Raw genomic sequence first — 27,534 nt, 5'->3', positions numbered from 1 at the left:
ACAGACTCCATGAAATGATGACCGCTTCCTGGTCAAATGATTAATTTTGTGTGTGGTTTCCTAGAAACAAGGTTGGCTGATCTTACCCCTATGGCTCAACTTAAGCCGCCAACCCCTAAAGTGTAAAGGAACGCACGTTTAAATGTCTCTTCAAATATTTGACCTCCTTCATAACATTGAGCTTGTCAGGTGTGTGATCCAGGAGTGTGTCAAATGCATCCCTTTCTGAGATACAGTAAAAAAAACTCTGCATTAATCACATTTTACAACAGGCCTCAATGTTCAACCAACATCTACTCACCAAATCTACCTATCATCATTCTAGAAAAAAATTATAGAAAACAGAAATCTTATTGTTATACCTACGTATACAATAAGGATCCCCCCCTCCCCCCAAAAAGGAAACCTAACAAAAAGTGAACAATTGTACTTACTCTGTAGTGCTCGTCAGCTCCTTGGTCACATGACATGACACTAAACAATCTATACAGGTCAGTGGAAGAATCTGTTTAGGCAATCTGATGGGGGACAGTGCATGGCCACCAGGTTCTTAGTATGGATAGCTGCGGATGGAGGAGGGGACCAGCAGAGGGAGCTGTCAGCATTCACCAGGTTTCAATTGGGACTACTAAGGTAAAATGTTGTTTAATGCAGTGCTTTCTAGAGATACATTTACACTTCAATGGTACAATTAGGATTTATATGAAAGACTTTGTTAGCATGATATCAAAGATAACTGATCACAATACAGAATATATTATTAAGTGTGTTAAATGTTGTGTTAGCCACTCGGACTGACAATTGAATGGCACCTATCAATGTTTGGTCTTAGACTGTAAAATACAACTCACAGTCAACGCTCTACTCAATGGACCAGCCGTGAGGCCTGAGCAGCTGGTTGACAGACTCCAGTACAGTTTGGAGCATCTACTTCTGTCCTCTCTCTGACTGGGTCACCTCAGCCACATTAGCTTCCGACCCGACAGCTTCTCTGTCACCAGCAGAGAAGAGACACACAGGGACTTATAAAGCAGTCGCTCAGAGCATCATAATAAATATAAAGACACATACACACAGCAAATGCTTTATAAACACCCTAAACAGTTACACCATTTATCAGAATCAAAGAAACTATGAAAACAGTGATGTTGATAGCGTCAAAATCTTATATAGTTCATCAGAAAAACACCAACCTCAGCCACAGACACTACACAGAGTCCAAACGAATTATTCCTTACCAAATACCTTCTAGAGCACCTGTCCATCATAGCAATCCTCCTCCAAGTCTTTGAAGATGATCCTGTCCTCCTCCAGCTTATTGTTGATCCAGTCTATTAACACCTGGACACAACAACATCCTTTAGCATCAGTGTTGGTTCTCAAAATAAAGGGATACACACTACTGGGAGATGTGGATAAGTCACCTACCCTCTGAAGATCTTTCAATGTAGGATTCTCTGGAAGTTGGGTTCAGCATGTTCCTCTCAGCATTCTCTTCTAAGAAAGACATTGGAAGAATACACTCAACGTAGCCAGAGGGCTACAACTGATACAGATAGAAGTAGTACATATCATCTTCCACATTTGAAGAGTGCTACACTCTACACAAACATCCCACTCACACAGAGTACACTTCTCCTGTGTACTACTATACTAGTGTACACTCATCTTGGATCGTAAGAATGATTCAGACGATGAGTGGAACTAAGACACAGGGTATTGTCCTCCGCACGTTGCTCTTTCATTTCCTCATCCACCAAAAGTCACTCACAGTCACAGTTAGTCCCCCAGAAGTCACCCTTAATGAGCTTCCGTAACCCCCAGTTGTAACCCCCAGTCACTGGGAATCACCCCAGTCAGAAAGAGGCAAAGACAAGTACAATCGTCACCGAGGTGTCATCAACAGTCAACCAACAGTTTGAGTTGCTGTTACCCAGCAACAGAGGCATATTGTACAACGCATTCGGAAGGTTTTCAGACCCCTTGACATTTTTCACTTTTTGTTACGTTACAGCCTTATTCTAAAATGGATTAAATGCATTTCCCCCGCATCAATCTAGACACAATACCCCATAATGACAAAGCAAAAATAGGTTTTTTGAAATGTTTGCAAATATATTACAAATAAAAAACAGAAATACCATATTTACATAGGAATTCAGACCCTTTGCAATGACACTCGATTGGAGTTCACCTGTGGTAAATTCAAATGATTGGACATGATTTGGAAAGGCACACACCTGTCTAAATAAGGTCCCATAGTTGACAGTCCATGTCAAAGCAAAAACCAAGCCATGAGGTCAAAGGAATTGTCCGTAGAGCTCCGAGACAGGATTGTGTCGAGGCACAGATCGGGAGAAGGGTACCAAACCATTTCTGCGGCATTGAAGGTCCCCAAGAACACAGTGGCCTCGATCATTCTTAAATGGAAGAAGTTTGAACCACCAAAACTCTTCCTAGAGCTGGCTGCCCGGCCAAACTGAGCAATCGGGAGAGAAGGGCCTTGGTCAGGGTGGTGACCAAGAACCCGATGGTCACTCTGACAGAGCTCCAGAGTTCCTCTGTGGAGATGGGAGAACCTTACAGAAGGACAACCATCTCTGCAGTACTCCACCAATCAGGCCTTTATGGTAGAGTGGCCAGACGGAAGCCACTCCTCAGTAAAAGGCACGACAGCCCTGTTGGTGGTGGCCAAAGGCACCTAAAGGACTCTCAGACCATGAGAAACAAGATTCTCTGGTCTGATGAAGCCAAGATTTAACTCTTTGGACTGAATGCCAAGTGTCAGGTCTGGAGGAAACCTGGCACTATCCCTACGGTGAAACATGGCGGCAGCATCTTGCTGTAGGGATGTTTTTCAGCGGCAGGGACTGGGAGACTAGTCAGGATCGAGGGAAAGATGAGTGGAGCAAAATACAGAGATCCTTGATGAAAACCTGCTCCAGAGCGCTCAGGGCCTCAGACTGGGGTGAAGGTTCACCTTCCAACGGGACAACGACCCTAAGCAAACAGCCAGGACAACGCAGGAGTGGCTTCGGGACAAGTCGCTGAATATCCATGTGGCCGAGCTAGAGCTAGAGACCTGAAAATAGCTGTGCAGCGACGCTCCCCATTCAACTTGACAGAGCTTGAGAGGATCTGCAGAGAAGAAAGGGAGAAACTCCCCAAATACAGGTGTGCCAAGCTTGTAGCGTCATAGCCAAGAATAATCAAGGCTGTTATCGCTGCCAAAGGTGCTTCAATAAAGTACTGAGTAAAGGGTCTTAATACTTATGTAAATGTGATATTTCAGTTTTATACACTGCTCAAAAAAATAAAGGGAACACTTAAACAACACAATGTAACTCCAAGTCAATCACACTTCTGTGAAATCAAACTGTCCAATTAGGAAGCAACACTGATTGACAATAAATTTCACATGCTGTTGTGCAAATGGAATAGACAAAAGGTGGAAATTATAGGCAATTAGCAAGACACCCCCAAAAAAGGAGTGATTCTGCAGGTGGTGACCACAGACAACTTCTCAGTTCCTATGCTTCCTGGCTGATGTTTTGGTCACTTTTGAATGCTGGCGGTGCTCTCACTCTAGTGGTAGCATGAGACGGAGTCTACAACCCACACAAGTGGCTCAGGTAGTGCAGTTCATCCAGGATGGCACATCAATGCGAGCTGTGGCAAAAAGGTTTGCTGTGTCTGTCAGCGTAGTGTCCAGAGCATGGAGGCGCTACCAGGAGACAGGCCAGTATATCAGGAGACGTGGAGGAGGCCGTAGGAGGGCAACAACCCAGCAGCAGGACCGCTACCTCCGCCTTTGTGCAAGGAGGTGCACTGCCAGAGCCCTGCAAAATGACCTCCAGCAGGCCACAAATGTGCATGTGTCTGCTCAAACGGTCAGAAACAGACTCCATGAGGGTGGTATGAGGGCCCGACGTCCACAGGTGGGGGTTGTGCTTACAGCCCAGCACCGTGCAGGACGTTTGGCATTTGCCAGAGAACACCAAGATTGGCAAATTCGCCACTGGCGCCCTGTGCTCTTCACAGATGAAAGCAGGTTCACACTGAGCACATGAGCACATGTGACAGACGTGACAGAGTCTGGAGACGCCGTGGAGAACGTTCTGCTGCCTGCAACATCCTCCAGCATGACCGGTTTGGCGGTGGGTCAGTCATGGTGTGGGGTGGCATTTCTTTGTGGGGCCGCACAGCCCTCCATGTGCTCGCTAGAGGTAGCCTGACTGCCATTAGGTACCGAGATGAGATCCTCAGACCCCTTGTGAGACCATATGCTGACACATGCACATTTGTGGCCTGCTGGATGTCATTTTGCAGGGCTCTGGCAGTGCACCTCCTTGCACAAAGGCGGAGGTAGCGGTCCTGCTGCTGGGTTGTTGCCCTCCTACGGCCTCCTCCACGTCTCCTGATATACTGGCCTGTCTCCTGGTAGCGCCTCCATGCTCTGGACACTACGCTGACAGACACAGCAAACCTTTTTGCCACAGCTCGCATTGATGTGCCATCCTGGATGAACTGCACTACCTGAGCCACTTGTGTGGGTTGTAGACTCCGTCTCATGCTACCACTAGAGTGAGAGCACCGCCAGCATTCAAAAGTGACCAAAACATCAGCCAGGAAGCATAGGAACTGAGAAGTGGTCTGTGGTCACCACCTGCAGAATCACTCCTTTTTTGGGGGTGTCTTGCTAATTGCCTATAATTTCCACCTTTTGTCTATTCCATTTGCACAACAGCATGTGAAATGTATTGTCAATCAGTGTTGCTTCCTAAGTGGACAGTTTGATTTCATAGAAGTGTGATTGACTTGGAGTTACAATGTGTTGTTTATGTGTTCCCTTTATTTTTTTGAGCAGTGTATATTATTATTTTTTATAAATTTGCACACAAAAAAAAAACTTTTGATTTTGTTGTTTTTATTTTGAAATTCAATGATTATTGTGTGTAGGGATTATGAGGGATTTAAAAAAAATCTATTTTAGAATAAGGCTGAAATGTCACAAAATGTGGAAAAAGTCAAGGGGTCTGAATACTTTCCGAATGCACTGTACATACCTGTTTCTGAGATTAGGATGTAAACAACTAACAAGATGAAGCCACGTCACTCTGTTGCTGTGCTGAGCTTTGATTCCCTTCCACTGACAACACACACTGACTATACCTCTGGGATTTGATGGCTAGGGTCAACATTTAGGCTAACCCTAATGGCTACATTCCTTTTATCTTCCAGCGCACCAAATGGCAACAGACAGTACATTTATAGGTATGCATTAAAGGAATGTTGTTGATGTTGGAGAGAGTGGGAGTCCTCTGTATTCTCTACAGATGTCCTATCTGATATGCCTTGGTGTAGAGCTCAACCACAAACCATAGCCATCAGAGTACAGTATGCCTCCTCTGCTGTCCGCATCGCACACCAGATCAGCATTTCCTTCACAATTACAGTCCTGCGTTTCATCATAATTGTGCTATTTAGTCTGGGAACCAGTCTTTTTAGCTAACATTCCAATCCTTGCCACACCCGTCTTTAGCAAATGACAGGAGTGGCACGGAGTGGAACGTAATAGCTGAACAGAGACATCAATCAGGCTAATATTTCCTCCCTCTGTCCAGTACATCTTTCTTCACATGACCCTGTGCTACAATTCAATGAGTGAAATATAGTGTTAAGGATTTTGCGACAGTTAAGGCAAAGCCCTCCCAAACAATAATATAGCCCAATAATCCTGCCGTAGAGATGTAATATGTGTCAATAGATCATAACCAACGCTAAATCTGGAGAAGTCCCCAGTTACTCCTGAAACACTGGAGACAAAATCCAGCATACATTTCTCATATCACAACACAGACATTAACAGGTTCCTAAACAGCAGGAGTCTTGATGATCCTCTAGGTGCTTCCAGGTGATTTTTGGCAAACTTGAGTTGACTTTTTGGGCAACATGGGTCTGAAAACATTTTTTTTTTTTCTGCATTCATCAGAGTGTTGTCTTGAGACTAGCCTCCATCTCCTGCTTTTACAGAGCCTTAGAATGGCATGGCTAGGCTGGGAGGGACACATACACAAAAAAAGACAGGAGCCAAACCTTGCAGCTGTCCATGCTAGACAGAGTTAGGAAAGGGGCTTCAATATAGCTTGGTAAAATAAAAATAAAAAGTAGAACTGCACAACTAGGGCAGACCAAAGGTTATTCAAAACAAAAGAGAAAGTAAATATCGTATTCCTTATCTTAATAACCTTGCATTCTTGTGATAGAGAATTAGATGTATATATGTTTATTACATCATGAGGAACACCACTAGCCAGTCTACTTTCTTTGCTCCTTGCTCTAGTCGGCCATAGAAAATAGGTGTTGCTTTAGGCACATTTCTATAACTTCTACAGACATCACAGCTCTATCAGTAGGCTATATACTTTCTGACCAACAGCATCCTCTGTATAAATACTTAATGACCCCATGAGTGTGTTGTGCAAGTTGTGCAACCAGGAAGTTCAGTTGTGCAGCCAGGAAGTTCTCTGAACTTACATCACACATGGATGGATGAAAACAGACAGTAACCATGATAACCATATATGGAGATTACACATTGCTGCAAGTTCCAGACATTTTCAATGAAGAGATAGTCAAATGGCCAACAGATGGTTGGATCGTGGAAGGCTGGGAGATGGATCTTCTCCTCTAGTTACAAGCCCAACTGGTGTGGAGATCACTTCAGTTCCTGGATTACTTCACTACTGGTTCTGATTCTGTCCTTTTTTCTCTGCCTATTTCCCCAGAGCAACTTTAAAATGACAAAAATACATTAACAATCAGTGATCAGTCTCTTCTTGAGGTGTCAATAATAAGGACTATTTCAGTTTTCTAAATTTCTATTACCCATTGGAGTCACTGAACAGGTTCCCCTAGAGGGTGTGATCATCTGTTCACCTGCGGTCTGTAGTAGTCCCCAGTGTGTCTGCAGCCTCTGTCTCAGTCTCTCCATGGCCTCCACGTCATCAGGGAGAGGGGTACCCAGGGGCCCCAGAGAGGGGGCAGGATCCCTCAGTGGAGAGGCTGCCATGGCCCCTACATCCCCCTCCTGAGATATGACTACAGAGTGTTAAGACTTGAGGGCCACTGTCATAATCTGCCTTCTCATGTTTTTTTTCTCAGTGCCCTTTCTGAGTGTCCCTCTCACCTGTAGGAGTGCCAGTGTGTGGCCCTGTGCCAGTCCCTGGAGCAGGCTGTTGATCTGTGCCCAGGCTGCCTCCCCGAACCTGCAGCTCGGCTCCCGTGCTAGCAGCACCAGCCCAGGGTCATACTGATGAGCAGATCCAGCAACAAGAGAATCATATATTCGGAGTACTGTAAAACTACTTCTCAGGATAATTTACTGTACATTTTTTAGACAAACAGAAACATGATATTTGGATTTCTGATCCTCTGGCTCCTTACTGCTGATCTGCACCATTAGTGCTTTCCTAAAGGAGAGAGGTGAAGGAGCTGTTTATTGTTAAGGAGGGTGTTTATTACTCAACGTACTGTACAAACATTCTCACCCGTTCTCTGTGATATATGCTGGGATCTGCCCATTCCCCAGGAACACCACCAATAACCTGTGAAGAGTTATCACACACCAAATGAGTATTCGCCACCAATATCCCTGCTGGCTTATGCATGTCCAGTATTGAGAAAGGACTCAAGGTCAAAGGTCATAAATGTTGTGTACCATTTGGTGAGAAACATCCCAGCATGCTGCATGGCACACAGCATCATCACAGTGATGTCAGGCACCAGTGCCAGACCATTATGAATCTGACAGACAGTTAACATCACAGTTACAGGTTAGCTAAAACAACACCACAGAGACCAAACCAAAGAGACCACGATGCTGTATTTCTCTACTCCTTGTGGTGCTGAGAATAAAAGCCCCATAGTTTGGTTCCATAATACATAAATACACACACAATAACCTCTGGTCTTCCTGGAGCATGAGGAATAAACAATGTGGCACATTTATCACAAGCAAACAGAGGCTACAGAAAATGTATTAGTACTAAAGAAACATTGGCAAACATACTGTGTAATCTGCAACAAATAACAATTCATGCCATTTGTAGTATGATGCAAGCTACTTAGAATTAGCGTAATGAAGCACTGTCATCTTCACAACACTGCTATCAACAGCTATATATCCCCGCTTGTTCCTTCATCTTTGCAAAGACAGTGTTGACACTGCAGCGATACATGACAGCTTCCTCATTCTCTGGCTCTTCGAAAAAGTTAACCTTGGTTATAAAATAAGACAGCTTCACCAAAAATGTCAAATGTTTCATACAATCAATTATCATATTATCAAGAAAAGCAGAATGTCACGGCCGTTAACAGAAGAGGACCAAGGTGCAGCGTGGTGAGCGTACATTTTCTCTTTATTTGGAAAAAGACGCCGAACAAAACAACAAACACTACAAAAACAAACCGTGAAGCTAAAGGCTATGTGCCCTAAACAAAAGTCAACTTCCCACAAAGACAGGTGGAAAAAAGGGCTAACTAAGTATGATTCTCAATCAGAGACAACGATAGACAGCTGCCTCTGATTGAGAACCACACCCGACCAAACACAAAGAAATAGAAAACATAGAAATAAAGAAACTAGAATGCCCACCCTAGTCACACCCTGGCCTAACCAAAATAGAGAATAAAAGCCTCTCTATGGCCAGGGCGTGACACATACAAAGTTACTTGAACAGGAACTATGATCATAAAGTAAAGTAACTGTCCAGTGAAAATCTCACTTAGAGGTTCATAGTCTGTTAACTCAAATAATCTTGTTGACTCATCCTATACTCGTAATTGTTGCCATAAACTGGTGACATACACACCACCACCACCTCTTTCTAATTTTTCTGGCCATCCCCCTCTTCTTTCTGACCCTCATCAGCCTGCACCTCCTCTTCCTTCTCTGCCAGCTTACACTGTTTAGTACTAGGCTCAGACATGGGTGGGCCAACTGGAAGAGAGAAGGAAGTGAAGGGAGGGAAAGAAGGAGGGAGTGAAGAAAGAAAGGATGAATAGTTCCAGTTGGGCAAAGCAGGTTGATATGTTGTAAATGGAGTGATGAGATCAGAGTGATCGGAGGGTGATTCCATATAGGGCTGGCACAATTACCGTATAACAGACAGTTATGGATAAAAAGAAAATAACCATTATAAAAAAGTTATAATTTCGGGGGGGGGGGGGGGGGGGGGTGCAGCTGACTGAAGACGGGAAGGCTGGGCATTCATGCAGTTGAGTCCGTTTCTGCCTTAACATGAGCTCTTAACAACTTGATAATACTTTGTTGCAAGCAAGGTGTTGTAGCAAATGCTGAATAGTATGGTCTTGGAACCTTTGACTGGTAAACTCATGGGTACACTCACAATGGCTGTCTGGTATTGTGATGCAATAATTTACATGATTGGTCATGTAGAATGTTCATTCAAATGATATTAACTGATGTGGCTCATGCAATGGAATGTATTTTTTGTAATTTCAGTTGAGTTGAACCAACAAATCACAGCACATATACAGGTTAAGACAACGTCGTCACAAATGTGGGACTACTGTGGTCCAATTGTTGCAAAGATTTATGGGATATTAGAATCTCGTTGTCTTAACCTTTGTCTTCTTCAACCTAGCTTTGCTCCTATGGGCAGGGGCGGAGCCAGACGGGTGTCCGGGGTGGCACTGGACACCCTTGACATCTGATTGGCCACCTCGGGAGCCACCCCAAAATTTTATTCATTCTCATTCTGATTTCACCTTGTTGAAAGAAGCATTTATTTAGACGTTTTCAAATAGAGGACGAGGAAGAGAGGATATTAACGTTGGTTGCGAGATACAAAAGAATAAGAAGAACATACAGAAGAAGAAGAGAGAAGATTTCCACAGCTGCACAAGCTTTTTTCTCAATTGGCGAAAGCATCATATTTGAAGTAAGTTTTAAGGTTTAACATCGGGTTTAGGTTTCCTGAACAACTTTAACGAAAGTTGAGTCGCTGTGTAAGTTAACTTTAGACCTTTGGCTCCATTAACAGACAGTTAATCAGATAAGAGAGATCGGTTCCCAATTTAGCCTAACATTATGTTTACATCTGTGCTAGTAATACACTCATATACAGTGCAGTGTTGTAAGTTACAGTATATGAATGTTTAGCTAATGTGGGGTAACTAGTAGGCTACAGCTGTCAGTGTTCAGCAAGTTAACCTTCAGCAATTTGAAATCCATTAACTCAGTTAGATGTTCGTACTTGAACTCAAAACGAACAATTATTATTATCAATCTGTTAACGTTGCTCAAAAGATTACCACAATTTGCAGATAGCCTGTTTGCTATCGTAAAGGTGTAAGAAATTATAGCTAGCTAAGTTACTTACTGCAGAGTAGGGCTAGCCATGCTCTAACTAGCAACTTAGGCTGGTAGTTGATTTTAAGGTACAGTTATGATAATATTAGGATTTGTAATTAAGATTGAGATTGGACTAAAATGTGGGTAATTGGATGCTTAGATGTATCCATAGACTGTCTTTTTGCATAGGGTCAATTAAACATGAAAAGAAAGGGAGAGATATTTGACTTCTTTTTAAAGAAGCACAAACAGGCAGATCAGGTACAAACAGACCCCAGCCCTTGCATCACCACCGGACCCCAGAGCAGCTCCCTACCTGAAGCTAGTCAGAGTCAGTGTGGTCAGACTTCACAAGGACCCAGTCTACCACCACCAGGTCAGAGCATCTACCAGGCAGTCAGTCACATGCCCAGTTCAGAACATAAATTTAGCTTCAGCTTGTAATAGATGATTTTTTCAGATTAAGCCTCACTTTAAAATATTGGTTGTTGATTCATGTGTGTCCTAGTTTTGGTGTCTGTGGCATGACTGGTTCTTGTGTTATTTTATTGTAATAGATGTATCAAGGGATGACACAGAGACCTCTGAGCAAGACAGTGAGCCAGAGCTGCCAGGAGATGTCATCGAGCCCCTCACAACTGCATCAAGCACTAGATATGATGTTCCAAAAGGAACCAATGGCAGGCCTATACTTTAAACTACACATTTTAGTTAGCAGCTATTAGTATCTAATCTTGGGGATCCCTTAATTATACATTTCCATAGAGGTATGACACATTGTTTAAAGTGTACTTCAGACATTTCAAGATCCAGAGAAGAGGGTCCTATACAGCTGTGTTTGAAAACATTTCCCAGAACTCAGCATGGTACTAGGAAAAGGGCTTTCAACAGCTCCTGGTATAATGACAATTCATGGCTTGAATATTCTGTCAGTCAAGATTCAACTTGTTGTTTCGCCTGTAGGCATTTTTCTCTGCCCAATACACCTGAATCTGCCTTCACATCTCACTCAGGTTTTTGTAAGAGGAAAAAGGCTCTGTTTAAAGATTCTGGGTTTAAGCTCCAATCAAAGGCAGAGCATCATATCAATGCTATGTATGCTTGGAATCAGCATAAAAGTCCTATTGACAGGAACTCATCAATGTTAGATGTCATAAATGAGGAACGGAAAAATAAAGTGGAGGAAAACCTGTACTTACATTTAAACAATTGCAGATGTGCTCCTATTAACTGCCACTCAAAATATAGCGCAGAGAGGTCATCGAGAGACTGATGACTCTCACAACAAGGGTCATTTTTTGACAATCTTAGAAGAAATAGGAAAGCATGACCCTCTCATAGAGAAAAGGATGAATGCATGTGGCAATGTTAAGTACACAAGCCACCAAATCCAGAACGAAGTCCTTGAGGGCTTAGCTGAGATGGTACAAAGTGAAATAACAAGAGAAGCAAAAAAGTTTTTAGTGTAGTGTAATTGCAGATGAAACCAAAGATTTAAAGAAAAAATAACAAATGTCTTCACTATTACAACGGGGCCATCCACGAAAGCTTTTTACACTTTTGTTCAGCTGAAAGCTTAGATGCAGCAGGTCTCATAAAAAATGATAATTGATTGCTTTGAAAAACATGGTCTGGACTACAGAAATAATCATGTGGGACAAGGCTATGACGGTGCATCCGTCATGAGCGTAAAGCATTCTGGTGTGTCTGCACGGATTAAAAACAGTGCAAGATTTGCATTTTATGTGCACTGTAATGCACTTTGTTTGAATTTGGTTCTTGTCGATGCTGTAAAATCAGTGCCTGAGGCAGTTAACTGTTTTGCTCTACTGCAGAAGCTTTATAACTTTGTATCTGGCTCGTACGTTCATCTCAAGTGGCTTGCGGTTCAGAAAGAGGCTGTATCCACAGCAGCAGCCCAGGGAACTACAGAGACTTACAGATGTAAGGTGGGCATGCAGATACATGGCATGCCATAATCTGAGGGACAGGCTTCCAGCAGTTCTGAGAGTGCTACAGGATATCACACTTGAAAATAGTGGTGATAGATCAGTGGAGGCAAGGGGGCTTTTGTTTATTTTGTTTTTATTTCATAGGGCTTTTGATTACTTTTTGTAAAGTGCTTGGTGATGCCAATTGTCTTTCTGACATGCTCCAATCAAGCTCTCTTGACCTAGCAAGGGCTGTGGATCTAGTTGGTGGCCTTACAGACAGAACTACAGAAGTGAGGGCTACTTTGGAGAACTATGGAAAGAGGTTGAAGAGATTGCAGAGCACTGCAAAATAAGTGTACAAACAAGCTTAAGATTTCACGACTCATTGATGACGAGCACTGTAGGACAGAAAAATAGTGACCAAAGTGATGTTGAGAGCTTCCAAAGATCAATCTATTATCAGGTGCTTGACAGTCTCACAGCTGAGCTACAGAGGCGTTTTTCAAAGAAGAATTGCGAGATAATGCAAGGGGTCCAGTCTCTCAACTCAAAGAATACAACATTCTTGAATGAGGAGCCTCTGTTTGCCTTTGCTCAGAACTTTGAGTCAGATTTAGAGGACCTCAAACAAGAGGTTCATCAAACCAAGCGGCTTCTTGATAGGAGAGAGAAAAGTGGAAGGGACAGACCGTCTACTCTCCTTGACTTTGTTGTGTTTTGAGAAACCTTATAAAGAGGTCTTCCATGAGCATTTTTGACTTTCTAAGATTTCTGTTGTTACACCAGTCAGCAGTGCTTCTTGCGAGAGAAGCTTCTCAGCTTTAAAACTGATTAAAACCCACCTTAGGACAACAATGGTTGATGACAGGTTAAGTCACCTCAGAATCCTCAGTGTGGAGTCAAGGAGGGCACGCTCCCTCAACATGGATGAGGTTGTGAAACATTTTGCCAGTTCTCACCAGAACCGCAGAATTATGCTGTTTTATATCTACCTAGGATCATTTGGCACTTAGGCGCTCCCTGTGTGTGTGAGAGAGAGAGAGAGATGTTGAATGTATTGTTGAATGTATGGTTATTTTGACACTTGGTTATTGTTGTTACTGTTGTCCCATTGACAATTGTGATTTTCATTTTTATTTTATATTGTAAATATCCAAAATAAGCTTTGGCAATATGTACATTGTTACATCATGCCAATAAAGCAAATTGAATTGAATTGAGAGCGAGATAGAAAGAAGGAAAGAAAGAAAGAGAGAGCGAGAGAGAGAGAAATTGAGCTGCAGTTCTGAGGTAGAGACACTGACTATTCATAGTATGTTAATGAACTCTAGTTCCGCCACTGCCTATGGGTACACTCGCAATGATCGCCAGTCCACCCATTACGCCATCATTGACTTGAAATGCAAACACCTGGTCTATTCATTCTATTTCTGTGGAAGAACATGTAGTCAGGAGAAGAGGAAAGGAGAAAATGTGCGTAAAAAAACGAAATATTTATTTTTTGCTATTAGAACGGATATTAGAGACCGCAGTCATTTTGCTGCCCAATTACCGTCATCCAAAATGTCCGTCACAGCCCGAATGTCATATAGTACCTGTGTGTTTGAGACAGTCCCAGTATGGCTTGTGAGTGGATTGATCATAGAGATTGATCATGTTTTGTGAGTGCTGCAGATGCAGGAGAATGCCTCACCTCATATGCGACAGGCAGGAGAACATGGAAGAAGACGGAAAGGTAATCACTGTTCTCCATCCCCACCTGTAACCAGTCAAGAGATCAAATGAGAACTGAAGGCATAATGCTACTGAGGAAGAAACAAGGGCTTCTAAAAATTGAAATGACTTCTAGAATTCTACTTCTATGGCATTGACCTAGTTCCAGGTTACGTTGCTGTTGAAGCCAGCGCGCTTCTCTTTGCCCACACTGTCATAGTTGGACTCCCTCAGGTTGGGCCAGAAGCCTTGGTGCTCATAGCGGTGCCAGGAGAAGTAGAGCACAATGGGAGACAAGGAGTGGTGTCAGTCAAGATGGATTAGCAGCCAAAAGGTCCAGTCTAGGATAAAGAAAAGACACTCGCCTCGGAAGAGAACTGTAAGCTCTGTCCGTGATGCACGTCCCAGGCCACTATCAACATCCTGGGCAAAACAAAAGCACTCTTAGAAAAAAAGATATACATATATAAAAATAAAAACTCCTATTCTATTTCTAATTCTATTTTCAAAGGCATACACTGTAATCCGTTAGGAGTGGGTTCTATCTAGGTCCTGCTCACCTCTTGACATTGTAGTGTTTCTTGGCATAGTGGGCAGCGATGACTTATGTTGTAAAAACACAGAAGCCGTTGGCAGCACTGCACAGAAGCCGTTGGCAGCACTGCACAGAAGCCGTTGGCAGCACTGCACAGAAGCCGTTGCCAGACTGTGGTGTCTTGGGGGTCTGATAGAGAGGAGGGAGAGAATAGCAACTACCAGATACTGTTAACTGACATACATGAAGTCCATGACACCTCGAGGAGCATTGTAAATTTAACAGCTGAGGGCTAATCTCTTCATATAAATCAAGGACCACTTTGGAAACAAGTGTTTAATTATGAATTGTAAGTGCTATCCTCTGAGAATACATTGTACATGCTGTTGTATGTTTTTTACCCCCAAAATTATATTAACCTATTATTATTATTGTTTTGGAAAATGTAATCCAAAGATTAAGGCAGAGACTATTCAATTGTATAATAACTTTAATCAAGCAGCTGCAGGGGAGATCTGATTTCACAGGGAAGAACTCAGGAGTAAACGGTTCCATGTCCCTTATATAGTGGGAGGTGATAACACAATCATATTATTTACTCAAGTTATTTTATACAAGCAACAGTTCCAGAACACAATGGCCTTGTGTTAGGGTGCAGACATAACAGGAGTCTATGAAAGGCATAACATCACAGTGCAACACAGAACATATCCCTTGAAAAGTTACAACAGCTCACCCCACATTCTGTCCCTTCATAATACAAACCCACCTGACCAGAGCCATACCGTTCCTCACTTCCCCAGTCATCACACTGTCCACCAGCTGGAGAGTGGCCTCTATTGTCAGCTTGGCACAGTGGTAGATGTTCTACAGTTGACCGAGATAGCTGACACCTTAGCTAGCCTCTGCCAGTTTCAGTCTTGTTTTTTATATATTGTTTTTACCCTGACTGCACTACACATTTCTCAATTGGGACAATAAAGATAATTATAGATAGTCCATTTCATCTCACCGGTTAGAAGTAGACTTATCCATACTGCAGTGTGCATAGAATAACATAATGTACAATAAGGATGGAGACTCACATAGGAGTTTGTAGCGGGCCATCTGCTCATAAATCAAAGCAGTTCCAGACATCTTTCAACAAAGTAGTAAGGACTTCAATGCCAGAAAGACGGGAACACAACTTTAAAGCAAAGTTGAGGGAATGTAAATAGCTATACCTGTAAAACACGCTGCAGAGCAATACAACTTTATATTGGATTTAGAGGAACACATTTATCGTGTATTTATTACAGACATGTTTGTGTCACCTGACCACAGGACAGTTTTGATTGGTTTTCATATCAAAGAACGTGGACATTTACACATTTTGAATTTTGTTTAGAATGAAATTGAATAATAAAGTGTGACGTGCAGATGTTGAGGTAATTAAAAAATATATATAGTAAAACAGTCAAAATAATATAATATCTTACTTAGGCCATGTAAAAAAACTAAATATGGTGGTCACTCACAAGGTTACAACAGTCCTGCTAGAAAATGTGCTAGTGTGATTTTCTTCCATATACCCGAACACAGATTCAAATATATAAACAAATCTGAAGTGCTCTGTTACCGAGATTTGTTTTCAGAGCATGACATAACAGAAAATTAAGTAAAACTGCATGAGATCCTTCTCAGTATACCAGGTTAACTGGCTGGTGACTGGATCCAGTCAAACACAGATTGGAGCCATGGCACTGATAGCAGGCAATCACTACAATAACTACAGCCAGCTGGCAAGAGCCACCCTGCCAGACGGTAAGCTCCACAGCACCTGCCATGACCAGCAGCAACCGGGGCATTGTCTCAGTGCCGACTGGAACCCAAAACTGATCTGTCATTGCCAAGATGCATCTTTACTGCCACCAACCAGAAATAAGTGCCCCCAAAGCACAACACAAATGTCAATGTCTATTGAATAAAAGTGTTTTAGTCAAGCAACATTAGTTTTATGACAGTAGATGCTCCCACTGTTTAACGATGGAACTGTAATTCATAGGACTGATCTTCTTGGGCTGAATAGTTACTATAGGCAACATGATACTCTGAAAGTGGCACAGGCTGGAACAGAATGCTGTATCTCAAATGTCTGATGAAACAAACCTTTACATTTTTAGTCATTTAGCAGACGCTCTTATCCAGAGCGACTTACAGTAGAGTGCATACATTTTATTACATTTTTTTTTTTTTTTTACATACTGAGACAAGGATATCCCTACCGGCCAAACCCTCCCTAACCCGGACGACGCTATGCCAATTGTGCGTCGCCCCACGGACCTCCCGGTTGCGGCCGGCTGCGACAGAGCCTGGGCGCGAACCCAGAGACTCTGGTGGCGCAGCTAGCACTGCGATGCAGTGCCCTAGACCACTGCGCCACCCGGGAGGTCAAAACCTTCTCCAAAAGTCTTCACTCATCATTTTAATTATCGCTCTGTAAAAAAGAGAGGTTGTTTCTACAAAATAAATAAACATATTAGTTAAAAAAAGCAAACGACAATTCTGTACAATCAGGGACAGTTCATTGTAGTACTGTGGGAAGTAGCAGGGACGTCAAGTTTATTTATTCGTCTTTGGGGAAGTGAGTGACAGAGTCGAGGTGGTGTCCCTTAAAGAGGAAATCTTTCTACCAGAGTTCCAGAGAATAGATATTGCGATAGATTGCCTGAATTGATACGATAACAATACATAGAACACTACGATTAGAACAGTAATGTGCACCACTGTTTTGTATTACTACTAGTTTGTTGTAGCCATTACCCATATTAGCACATTTCATTTCTCTAGTATAGGCTACTATTATGGTAGTGAATGGTATCAACAAAATGCTGCATGCAAAAGTGGCCGTATCGATCATTTTAGGTTTATCGTCCCAGCCCTACCTCAGAACACCCCCATGGGTTACTGAGAAACTCCTAGACGTCGCCTGTAAGTGCTTAGGCAGCACGTCACTCATTTCAAAATCATATCTCTCAACTCCACCAGTGCAGGAACGCTTTAAAACCTCCGGATAAAAAAATTAAATAACAGAGATGTTGCTCTTGGTTGTGTGGGTGGCTCTGATGATTTCCATCATCACTATGACACACCTTGAGGAATGACTTTTGGCTTGGCAAAGTACCAAACACACTCCCACAGTCTACAGATACTTGCACATACAGTGTGGACTGCTCTGCAGCCTGTAAACACAGCCCTGTAGTCTAGGCCTATATGCAGTTCAAGGGCCTATTGAGGAGAAAGTAACAATACAGAAAGTTCAGATAGAAATGTATCGTGTAGACCAGATATGATCGTCATATCGAATAGGGGAATGGTGTCAGCACTATTCATAACATTTCTATGTGCAACGTTGGACATGGCTGGATACAGCTCAGTTAAATTGTGTTCCGTGTTGTGTTAGTTGAGCCAGGTGGTGTTCAGCTGGGTCTGGTTCTTGATGCTGGTGTCCATCTTGAGCACCTCTCTGATGGCCATGGTGGCGTAGGTGGAGGGAGGCAGAGAGAACTCCATCCTCAAAGCCCTGTACTTCCCCTCTGGAGGTGGGAGGAAGAGAGGAAGGGATGATGAAGAAAAAAAGAGGCAGAAACTTCACCAGAAAGAGGGCTGTCAAGAATTCTTTGTTTTTCTCTACCACTTAAAGTGGGGGTACACATACAAGCCAAGTTGAGGAGGAACACAAGTGATCAATGTACAGCAACATGAAGCTGGAACAGACCTTTGTTGAAGACAGGAGGAGGTTGGTCCTCTAGTTTCTCCACATCAGTGTGAACCAGAGAGATACGAGGGTCATCATAGTTAATCACCTCCCTACACAAGGAGACGATACAAGAAATACAACTCAACATCGTAGCTGAAGAAATTGAGGACATATTATCAAAATATTTATTTAAAGTGCATTTAACAAAGGCCTCAATAATTATTAGGTGGGTGCTTATATTTGTCCAGTATCACACATGTACAAGTGTGTATTATATACATGTGAACTGGACATGTGTTTTTTGCATATCCCAACTCCCCGAGACACCCGCGGTGAGCGGGGGTCACGACCAGGGTCAGCCATTATCAGTGGCGACCTAGGAGCAATTAAGGTTAAGTTCCTTGCTCAAGGGCACATTGAAAACTCTGTCACCTTGTTGGCTCGGGTATTCAAACTAGCAACCTTTCAGTTACTGGCCCAACGCTCTAACCACCTGTTAGGAATTTTATGAATAATGACTAAAACAATGTCTACATTTAGATAAAACTATAACTAATTGAACTCTACACTGTCTTATTATATCTGATTAATAAGGTTAATTCATAAGGAAGGGATTATGTAGTATGAACAAGGAGGAATTAAAACATAATAAACACCATTCCAACTTAGTTAGAGAGGTTTGTGCTGTGGGTTATAAAGTAAACATAAAGGATCGTTGAACTATGGTTGAACTGACCCAACTTAGCCCTGAGATGTTTAGATAAGGCAGTGAGTAACTTTTTAGGTCTTCCATTATCTTGAGTTGTCTGCTAAAGTGGTAATAAATTATAGTGAGCCTTCAGGAGAATAACTGATATTGTGTGTCATGTGTGTGCGCTGTTGAGTTGGAATGAACTTTCAAACCCGTTTTATCTTGGTTAAGAGGAGGAGCTTTATTCTGTAACCAATGACGTCATATTCTGTATATAAACTGTTGTTTATGGTTAAATGGGAGCGTGCTCCGAGAATAAATACTATTATCTAATATTAATAAGACTGTACCCTGTCTATTTTATGTTAATAAGTATCTTACAAATACTTAGAAATAGACAGAGTGATTTTAATTAATGAGTACATAAAGGAATTATTTAATTCCCCTGATACCAAGCTACCTGTCGCCCTAATAAATAAATAAATAAAACACATAGTACCAGTCAAAAGTTGACACCTACTCATTCCAGGGTTTTTCTTTATTTTGACTGTTTTCTACATTGAGAATAAAGGTCAAGACATCAAAACTATGAAATAACACACACGGAATCATGTAGTAAGCAAGAAAGTGTTAAACAAATCAAAATATATTTAACATTTGAGATTCTTCCCTCTCAACCAGCTTCATGAGGTAGTCACCTGGAATGCATTTCAATTAACAGGTGTGCCTTGTTCATTTGTGGAATCAGTTGAGCCAATCAGAACAGCTCAAATAAGTAAAGAGAAACAGTCCATTATTTTAAGACATGAAGGTCAAACAATCTGGAAAATGTCAAGAAAGTTTCTTCAAGTGCAGTCGCAAAAACCATCAAGTGCTATGATGAAACTGGCTCTGAATGAGGACCGCCACAGGAAAGGAAGACCGAGTTACCTCTGCTGTAGAGGATAAGGTCATTAGAGATTGCAGCCCAAATAAATGCTTCACAGAGTTCAGATGACCTGGCCTCCACAATCACACATCCTCAATCCAATTGAGATGGTTTGGGATGAGTTGGACCGCAAAGTGAAGAAAAAGCAGCCAACAAGCACTCAGCATATGTGGGAACTCCTTCAAGACTGTTGGAAAAGCATTCCAGGTAAAGCAGGTTGAGAGAATGCCAAGTGTGTGCAAAGCTGTCATCAAGGCAAAGGGTGGCTACTTTGAAGAATATAAAATATATTTTGATTCGTTTAACACTTTTTTCCCGTTACTACATGATTCCATATGTGTTGTTCCATAGTTTTGATGACTTCACCATTATTCTACAATGTAGAAAATAATACAAATAAAGAAAACCCTTGAATGAGTAGGTGTGTACAAACTTTTGACTGGTACTGCATATCACACTCATGCATTTAATTTTTTAAATATTTTTTTTAAAAATAAAGCAATCCTCAGCTTCTTTTTTATGTCTTTGGAATGTGTAACGACATTTTGCATAATACTATTAGATAGCTCTTTACTAGTTAGCTATGACAGAAAATTGTTATATTACTTGATACCGAGGTGATAGTGAGTGTTACAGACCAGCTGACGTCACTGGGTTTGATGAGGATGCGTCAGTAGGCCCCGGCCAGAGAGTAGTCCCTCACCCTGTGTCTCATGTTGTCAATGTCCAGGTTATCTGCACTCAGCATCTCCCTGTAGGCCTTACCCACTGTTACAGAACAGGAGGAAAAGACACAATCACATCTGAAACACACACCTCACCCACATATCTAAATAGAATAGTATACTCCAGAGATATAGTAGTCGAGGGATTGAAAATCTTCTTCTCCCCTGCTTCTAACCCCACAGACAACAGGCATCAGAACAGCAGTTGTGTGGGGACTGTGCCCTGACATGGAGGATGGCAGGATGCAGGGCTCTCTTACCGTGGTGAGTGGGGTAGATGACATCAAACCCTGGTAGGGGCATCACCACGTCCTGAATAGAGTGGGTCTCTGCCTCAGCTGCAGACAGCACGAACGCAGTGCCTGGAGATAGAGGGCGAATAGGATGTGTACATTAGTTGGTTTGAGCCCCTACATAGAATAAACACTAACTCAGTACAGCCTAGCAGGTGGTCTGAAGCCCTCTTTTCGACATGGATTATCACACTTCAGAGCCATCTGTGAGACAGGCACTCTGGGCTGTGTGCTCGTCCTCTACAGAAGATTTAACAAAGGATTTAAAACTCAGTTGTCCCCAAATACACCCACACGAAGGCGCACAAGACAGATAGGACCCACCTCCTCTGAGCACGAGGTCTCCCTCCACAGCCTTCAGCCCGAAGGCCTCAATGCGTCTGCTGACCATGGTGTTCCACATAAAGCTCTGGTAGCTGTGGATGTACATCAGCCGGTTGTTACGAGGGATCTAGAAGATGAGGGCCAACACAGGGAGATAACCCACCGTAAGTAAACCTGACGAAAACAGACTGAATGAATCAAACAAATCAACAGTGGACCCATGTGGCCAAGTTTGTTTCTCACCTTTTACAACATTTAATAACATACAATCCATTGGAAACACACAGGGATAAATAAATAATGTACATGATGTTTGGAAAGTGTGTGCAAGTCACCCATTACTTCCTGATTAGTCATAACAGTGCATTTGCCAGTTAGTTTGTAAAAGCTGGCTCAGCTCACCATGGAAAATGCAGTGATGATGTTCTTCTTGCCGTACATGGAGAGGCCTCGGAGCAGCTGTCCCTCCACACAGCGTTTCACAGGTAGCTTCTTAAGCGCTGCCTCTGGGTCCTGGGACTGGGCCCACTCCTCACGACACTTCACCAGGTAACCTTTCTCCGCTGCAGAGAGAAAGGTCACGGTAAATTAAGTCGAACACATGATCTTGCAATGATGCTTTGGCCATCTGGTAGCTGACATTACATGAAAAGTATTCAAAACCGAGTCAAAGGAAGGAGAGTGGCTGTTTACCTCCAGGGCGAGGCTTCAGGATCAGATCTATCACTTCATTCCAGTTGTCTTGCAGGATGGCTCTGGTCCAGACACAACAGTCAAATCACCTATCCCCTGCCTACCCCATACCCGTGGGCCAGTTACACTATGCACAGAGTAGTCATGTTCTTGACTGCTGACCCTATACATGTCACAGGAGGCTGCTGAAGGGAGGACAGCTCATAATAATGGCTGGAATGGAGTGAACGGTATTGTGTTTGAAACCATTCCACATATTTCATACCAGCCATTACTATGAGCCCGTCATCCCCAATTAAGGTGCCACCAGCCACTGGTGTACGCGTGTGTGTCTGTCCTTACTTGCCAACCTGGTGTGTGGGCACGGCAGTGGTGCCAAAGCGCTGCATGCCGTAGTAGTTGATAAAGCCCGTCTCTCTGAGGGAGGTCATGGCCTGCTGGACCTGGTCATCTGTTCCGGTGATGTTCCTGTGGGAGACAACCAGCCAGTAACAAATAGCAACACAGAGCAGATTAAAAGTTGTTGCTATTTGAATAAAATGGGGATTGGAGAGTAGTTTGAGTTACAAAGAATGTTATATCAAAGACAGACATCACACGCAGCTAGTATCCACTGACCTGATGACCACAGTGAAATGATTTCCCTGTAGTTCCCCCAGTTTCAGAGGGTGTTTCTTGTAGCAGAAGTTTCCCAGCTTGAAGTTATTGAGGCACTTGTTGAGGTGAGACAGTCTTTCTACTGTGACCCTGAAGTCACAGGCAACATAAAGGCCCAGTGCAGTCAAAAACAGGATTTCCCCATGTTCTATATACAATTCCACACGAGGAGGCTAGAATAATACTGTGAAAATTATGATAATGCTTTTTTAGTGTAAGAGGTGTTTGAAAAGAGTGCCTGAAATTTCTGCTTGTTTTGCATGGGTGGAGTTTTGGCATGCCTGGCGACAATCACCAGGCAGTGTAAGTTCATAGACCAATAAGATCGATTTCAGGTTAAATATCCCTCCACTTAGGCTCCTCACTCAGACCACTCCCAGACAGTCCTAGTAAAATTCTTGCTTGAGAAATTGCTCTTTGCTAAGAAGCAATTTTTGTAAAAACATATATAAATATCTAAACAACTTTTTAATTGAAAACAATCACAGTAAAGGCTCTCCACAGTGATTTCATAGTCTACGCAAATAGAGCTACAGAGCTCCGTTTGTGCCGGGCTCCAAAAATCCTGCATCACAAAAGTATGTACAACTACGTAGAGCTACGTAAACAAACCTCCGTTGGATCTGTTGCAGTTCCATTGCATAGACTATGTAGAGCTCTTAATGTACTTCATTGTTACCCAGAAACAGCTGCGTTGGACTTTTAATGAATAAGAACATAATTACATGTTTGGCAGTTTGATAAGTGGCAGGCCACCACACTCACTTGAGAACTGCAATCTCCTGCACAGTGATGGCTCTCTTGTCCTTGGTCCCCATGTAGGAGAACACATTAGGCCTCATCCTAGAGAAAAGCAAACGCACACTGTCAGGAGTTGTACAGTTTAGCAGACGTTTTTCTTACACATCCTGTGAGAAATGCTATGAAAAAAAACAAGTGTTCTACCTGAGGAACTTGGACAGCACGTTGATGGCCTCCATGGTGTCCTTGTTCTCTTTGTAAAGGACAAAGTGGCAGAAGGCCCCACGGCTCTTAGGCCAGGAGTGTTTCCTGGGGGCTGTCCAGGGACACAGAAGGAGTAAGTCGTGGAGACACAGGCAGAGAATCAGATATCTAACACATTCTGTCACCAGAGAATACATCCTCATCAGTGTTCAGGCCTTTGATAAGTTATTGAAACTACTATCTGGCTCTTATCTTTTTGGGTGGAAGCAGCTTCGTTACGGGCCCCAACACATACAGAATTAACCACTTCTCTAACAAACTATGCCGGGAGCATCCTGCATGTCGCAAGATGTCCGAATAATTAAAACTGCACTTGAACACTCATTCCCCATTGCTCTAAAGTATAAACTAACCAACTGAGGATCTGTTCCCTTAGCCTGAACAATAAGATAACAGTTCATCACACCCTGAAAATAGTCATGCCTATTTATTTACCATACAGACAATCGTGCAAGACTGATGATGCCATGACAGATAAGGAGCTGATATTTACTCAGATGTGAGGCTACCAACATTTACAGACTGGAGTCTCCTGAAACCTTTAAATTGCACGTACCTCACTCTTTTTCTGAGCAGTGTGGACAAGGAATTCTTACCTGCAGCGATTTTGACCTCTGTCCACAGAGAAGAGCAAAAGGAATAGAATATAAACGATAAAAGACTGTTACTAAAAGAAGTTCATGGACCGTTAGGCAGACAGACCGACAGGGGTGGCAAATCAGCATGCAGGTTTGGAGTGCTGTTGTGTCAAACCGTTTCTGTGCAGCAAGTCGTGTGCCATGGACGTGACAAAGCAATTATTTGATGACAACCGTGCGGTGCTCTTTTTGCACAAGCTACCGAATTCACAGGAAATTATTGATGTGAATAATGTCAATGTCTTAACTGATCTCAAAATAGGCCAGTCAAGGAGATTCTACTGATTTGTTGGGCCTAAAAGTTCACAGAAACCTGGATGAAGTCAAGATCCATGTGCTCTCTCACAGGCCACGGGCCTGGTCAGGATCTTCATGCAGGTTTGTTGTGTTGACATTGCACATGCACCTGTTCATTCATGCAGCCTGCATTTTATCCCATACGCTAGCCAACCCAGTATTTTATTTTACTAGGCAGTAGCTACTCGACTCAGACAGAACCACATGCAGTGAGAGCCAAGAGGCCAAGCTGAACAAGGGCATGCAGCACAACCCTTTCCAACCATTCAATAATAACTTCCCCCATTCTGAAATGTAAACTCTTTATTGAAGCAAGAGACACAAACTTGAGAGCGACTTGATTCTGTTCTATGACAGACGTTACAGAGATTTCACCCTGCGAAAATAAACCAGAGATACAAACCCAGAATAGGTCCATTACACCCATCTCCCATTCTCTCCTCTCTACCTGCGAGTGCTTTCTGCCCGGCTGCGTGCCCGGCTGCGTGGTAGGCCACGATGAACTTCTTTCCCTCCCGCTCCTCTGTCTTGGTCTCCAGTCCAGGGTCTTGACAGCTTTGTGGACCAGGGTCCGTTTCTCTTTGGTGTCATCCGCCACCTGTGTTCAACCAGAAGCAACTGGTCACCTTTCAAGACAGGTGAACTATTCAACGTTATATAAACCCACTGGTCAAGGTGGATAACAAACTACTACTAAATTCTCAGACTTAATTAATGGGTTTGGAGAAAGTCCGCGTATTCACCTCTATGGACACGTTGCCCTCTTTGTTCTTGAAGAGCTGCAGCTGCTCAAGTTAGTGTTTCTGCTCCTCTGTGAAAACCTCAGACCCTGGCTGCTCTGCCACACTGGCTTCCTAGCACAAGACAAACCCAACATCACAGTTTAAAGATGGAATCCACAGTTGGGGAAGCAGGACTAACTGGTGTCTCCAGGTGGCCACACACATCTCTCCAAAGTGTGCACAGTTGTCCCTAAGCAATTTCAACGCACTTATATGACTCGAAGAAGAGTCTTCAACTATAAGGTACTTTTTGGAGCTCTCTTAGCTGTGCTGCTGCTGAGGAACACTTGTAGTTTTGTTTGGAACACAACCCTCCATCCCTGAAATCACAACTACTGTTGTTGTTTACGCAATCCAATAACGGCCCATTATAAATTGTAATCTGAGTCAGGTGTCCCATGATTTCAAAGCTTGTTCTCTTGCCAACATGACTAGCTAAGTTATAAAATATGATCTTACACAAGGCAATTTGGTGCGGCTAGGAGGAAGTCATGAGTGCATTCAGGTGCGTGTGCTCTCTTCACAATATAACATATGCTCATTGTGTTCAGAACTACCCAGGGTATGACGACACTTCATCTTGTAAGTTAAAATCAAACATAAAAATCATAAATATTGACACTGTATATGACATGAATTTTGAAGTGAGATGTGAAGTGCACACTGGGAGTCACGGGGGTTTGGCTTGCTTGTCAAGGCCGTATTTACTATAATCCTTAACGTCTCATCTTTCAAAATACATTGAGTCCTCTTAAATTTACAGCATTTCTCTTACTTAGACAAAACATTTTCTAAAGTTACCCAATTACCAGGAGGGATGAGGTCAACTTCTTGTTGTGCGCGGTGCTCAAATTCAGAACAGCTGTCAGCCAAAACACATACAGCACTGAAGTGCAGAGGAATAGCTTTGACGTCATGTATAGCATGTTACTGTACAGCCACGACGTTCCAATTTAGGTGCTTATTAGTGCTCAAATCTTCCATTTCCAACACGTATACGGGTACGAGTGTAAAGGGCTACGGAGTCAAGCTTTAACTTCAGGAATGATTATATTTCACTCTAAACTGCAAGACGAAAGATAGTTCTACTGATACATTGTTAGCTCACCTCCGCCTCCTCAGGAACCGAGAGATCATCCAACCGCACTGTCTTGCCTTCTTTGTTGACCTCATGTACCACAAAGTCAGAGTACCTAAATAAAGAGTATTAGATTATCTCTCTCATAGTGAAACGCACACAACCGAGCAGCGCCGATTGTGCCTTTTTCACAACCGAGCAGCGCCGATTACTGTTCGTTTTGAGAAGGTCACTCACCCCTTTTGCCCGTTTCTGTCACGGGACTGTTTGCCCAGCATAATCGAATCCGCCGATTTGTATCAGAATTAGGGTTACATTGGCCAAACGCCACAGTGTTTCAATATAACGCTATCTTTCATTTATGAATAGCTTATGATTCAGCTGCCACATAGTGTTCAATGCCGATTATAGTTTATATACTTTATACTTCTAATAGTCTAGTCCTATAATAAGAAAATTTAGGCTAATCGCAGATTGCCAATCGCAGGCAGGCCTTTTTTTAAATGTAAATAAAAAAAATACAGATGTCTTTGAGAAATAGGCCTATTTGTAGGATAATTGTTGTTCTGGGTCAGAGAAAGTTATATATGTGATCCAGGGTGAGATAATAACGGATTATGTTTGCCATAATATGACCCACCAGCTATGGATTGATCGGGTGACACAACAGATAACTAAATTGCAGATACTTTTTGAAACCCATTGACCTAACCAGCTAAGCCTATTCTGGGCCCATTTGAGATAGGCCTAGTCATTCCCCAGAATCCTAAACAGCTTTCAACATTGGATGAAAAGGAGACTTTGCCAGAACCAGCATGTCAATAACATGTCTTGAAAAAAATATAAAATAGGGTGGATAATTCAGCAGGAGGCTCTGTGTTATTCAGGGTTCCCCTTGCTCATGATACACCCCAGTTAACCTACACTCTTAGAAAAATGGGTTCCAAAAGGGTTCTTCGGCTGTACCCTTTTTGGTTCCAGGTAGAACACTTTTTGGTTCCAGTTAGAATCATTTTGTTCGATGTAGAACACTATGTGGAAATGGTTCTACTTGGAACCAAAAAGGGTTATTCAAAGGGTTCTCCTATGGGGACAGCGGAATAACTATTTTAGGTTCTAGATGA

The 27,534-nt window shown here is 42.7% G+C and overlaps 1 long non-coding RNA gene and 3 pseudogenes across 1 annotated transcript; all 4 read right to left on the bottom strand.

The window, feature by feature from the left end:
- Nucleotides 1-348: 348 nt before the first annotated feature.
- Nucleotides 349-1,950, bottom strand: LOC139578290 (uncharacterized). Its single transcript, XR_011675522.1, has 3 exons — nucleotides 1,239-1,950; nucleotides 852-991; nucleotides 349-563 (listed from the first exon to the last, which is right to left on the bottom strand). It is a non-coding gene; the product is annotated as an uncharacterized lncRNA (long non-coding RNA).
- Nucleotides 1,951-6,051: 4,101 nt separating this feature from the next.
- On the bottom strand, nucleotides 6,052-8,990 carry LOC139577990 (polyamine deacetylase HDAC10-like; annotated as a pseudogene).
- A 4,887-nt stretch (nucleotides 8,991-13,877) lies between these two features.
- Nucleotides 13,878-16,407, bottom strand: LOC139577989 (polyamine deacetylase HDAC10-like; annotated as a pseudogene).
- A 108-nt stretch (nucleotides 16,408-16,515) lies between these two features.
- Nucleotides 16,516-26,688, bottom strand: LOC139577988 (pseudouridylate synthase 7 homolog; annotated as a pseudogene).
- Nucleotides 26,689-27,534: the final 846 nt, after the last annotated feature.

Source organism: Salvelinus alpinus, chromosome 6 (assembly GCF_045679555.1).
Source record: "Salvelinus alpinus chromosome 6, SLU_Salpinus.1, whole genome shotgun sequence".
NCBI classification, from domain to species: domain Eukaryota; kingdom Metazoa; phylum Chordata; class Actinopteri; order Salmoniformes; family Salmonidae; genus Salvelinus; species Salvelinus alpinus.
The sequence above is the reverse complement of the archived record's forward strand: the minus strand, read 5'-3'. Positions and strand labels throughout refer to the sequence as shown.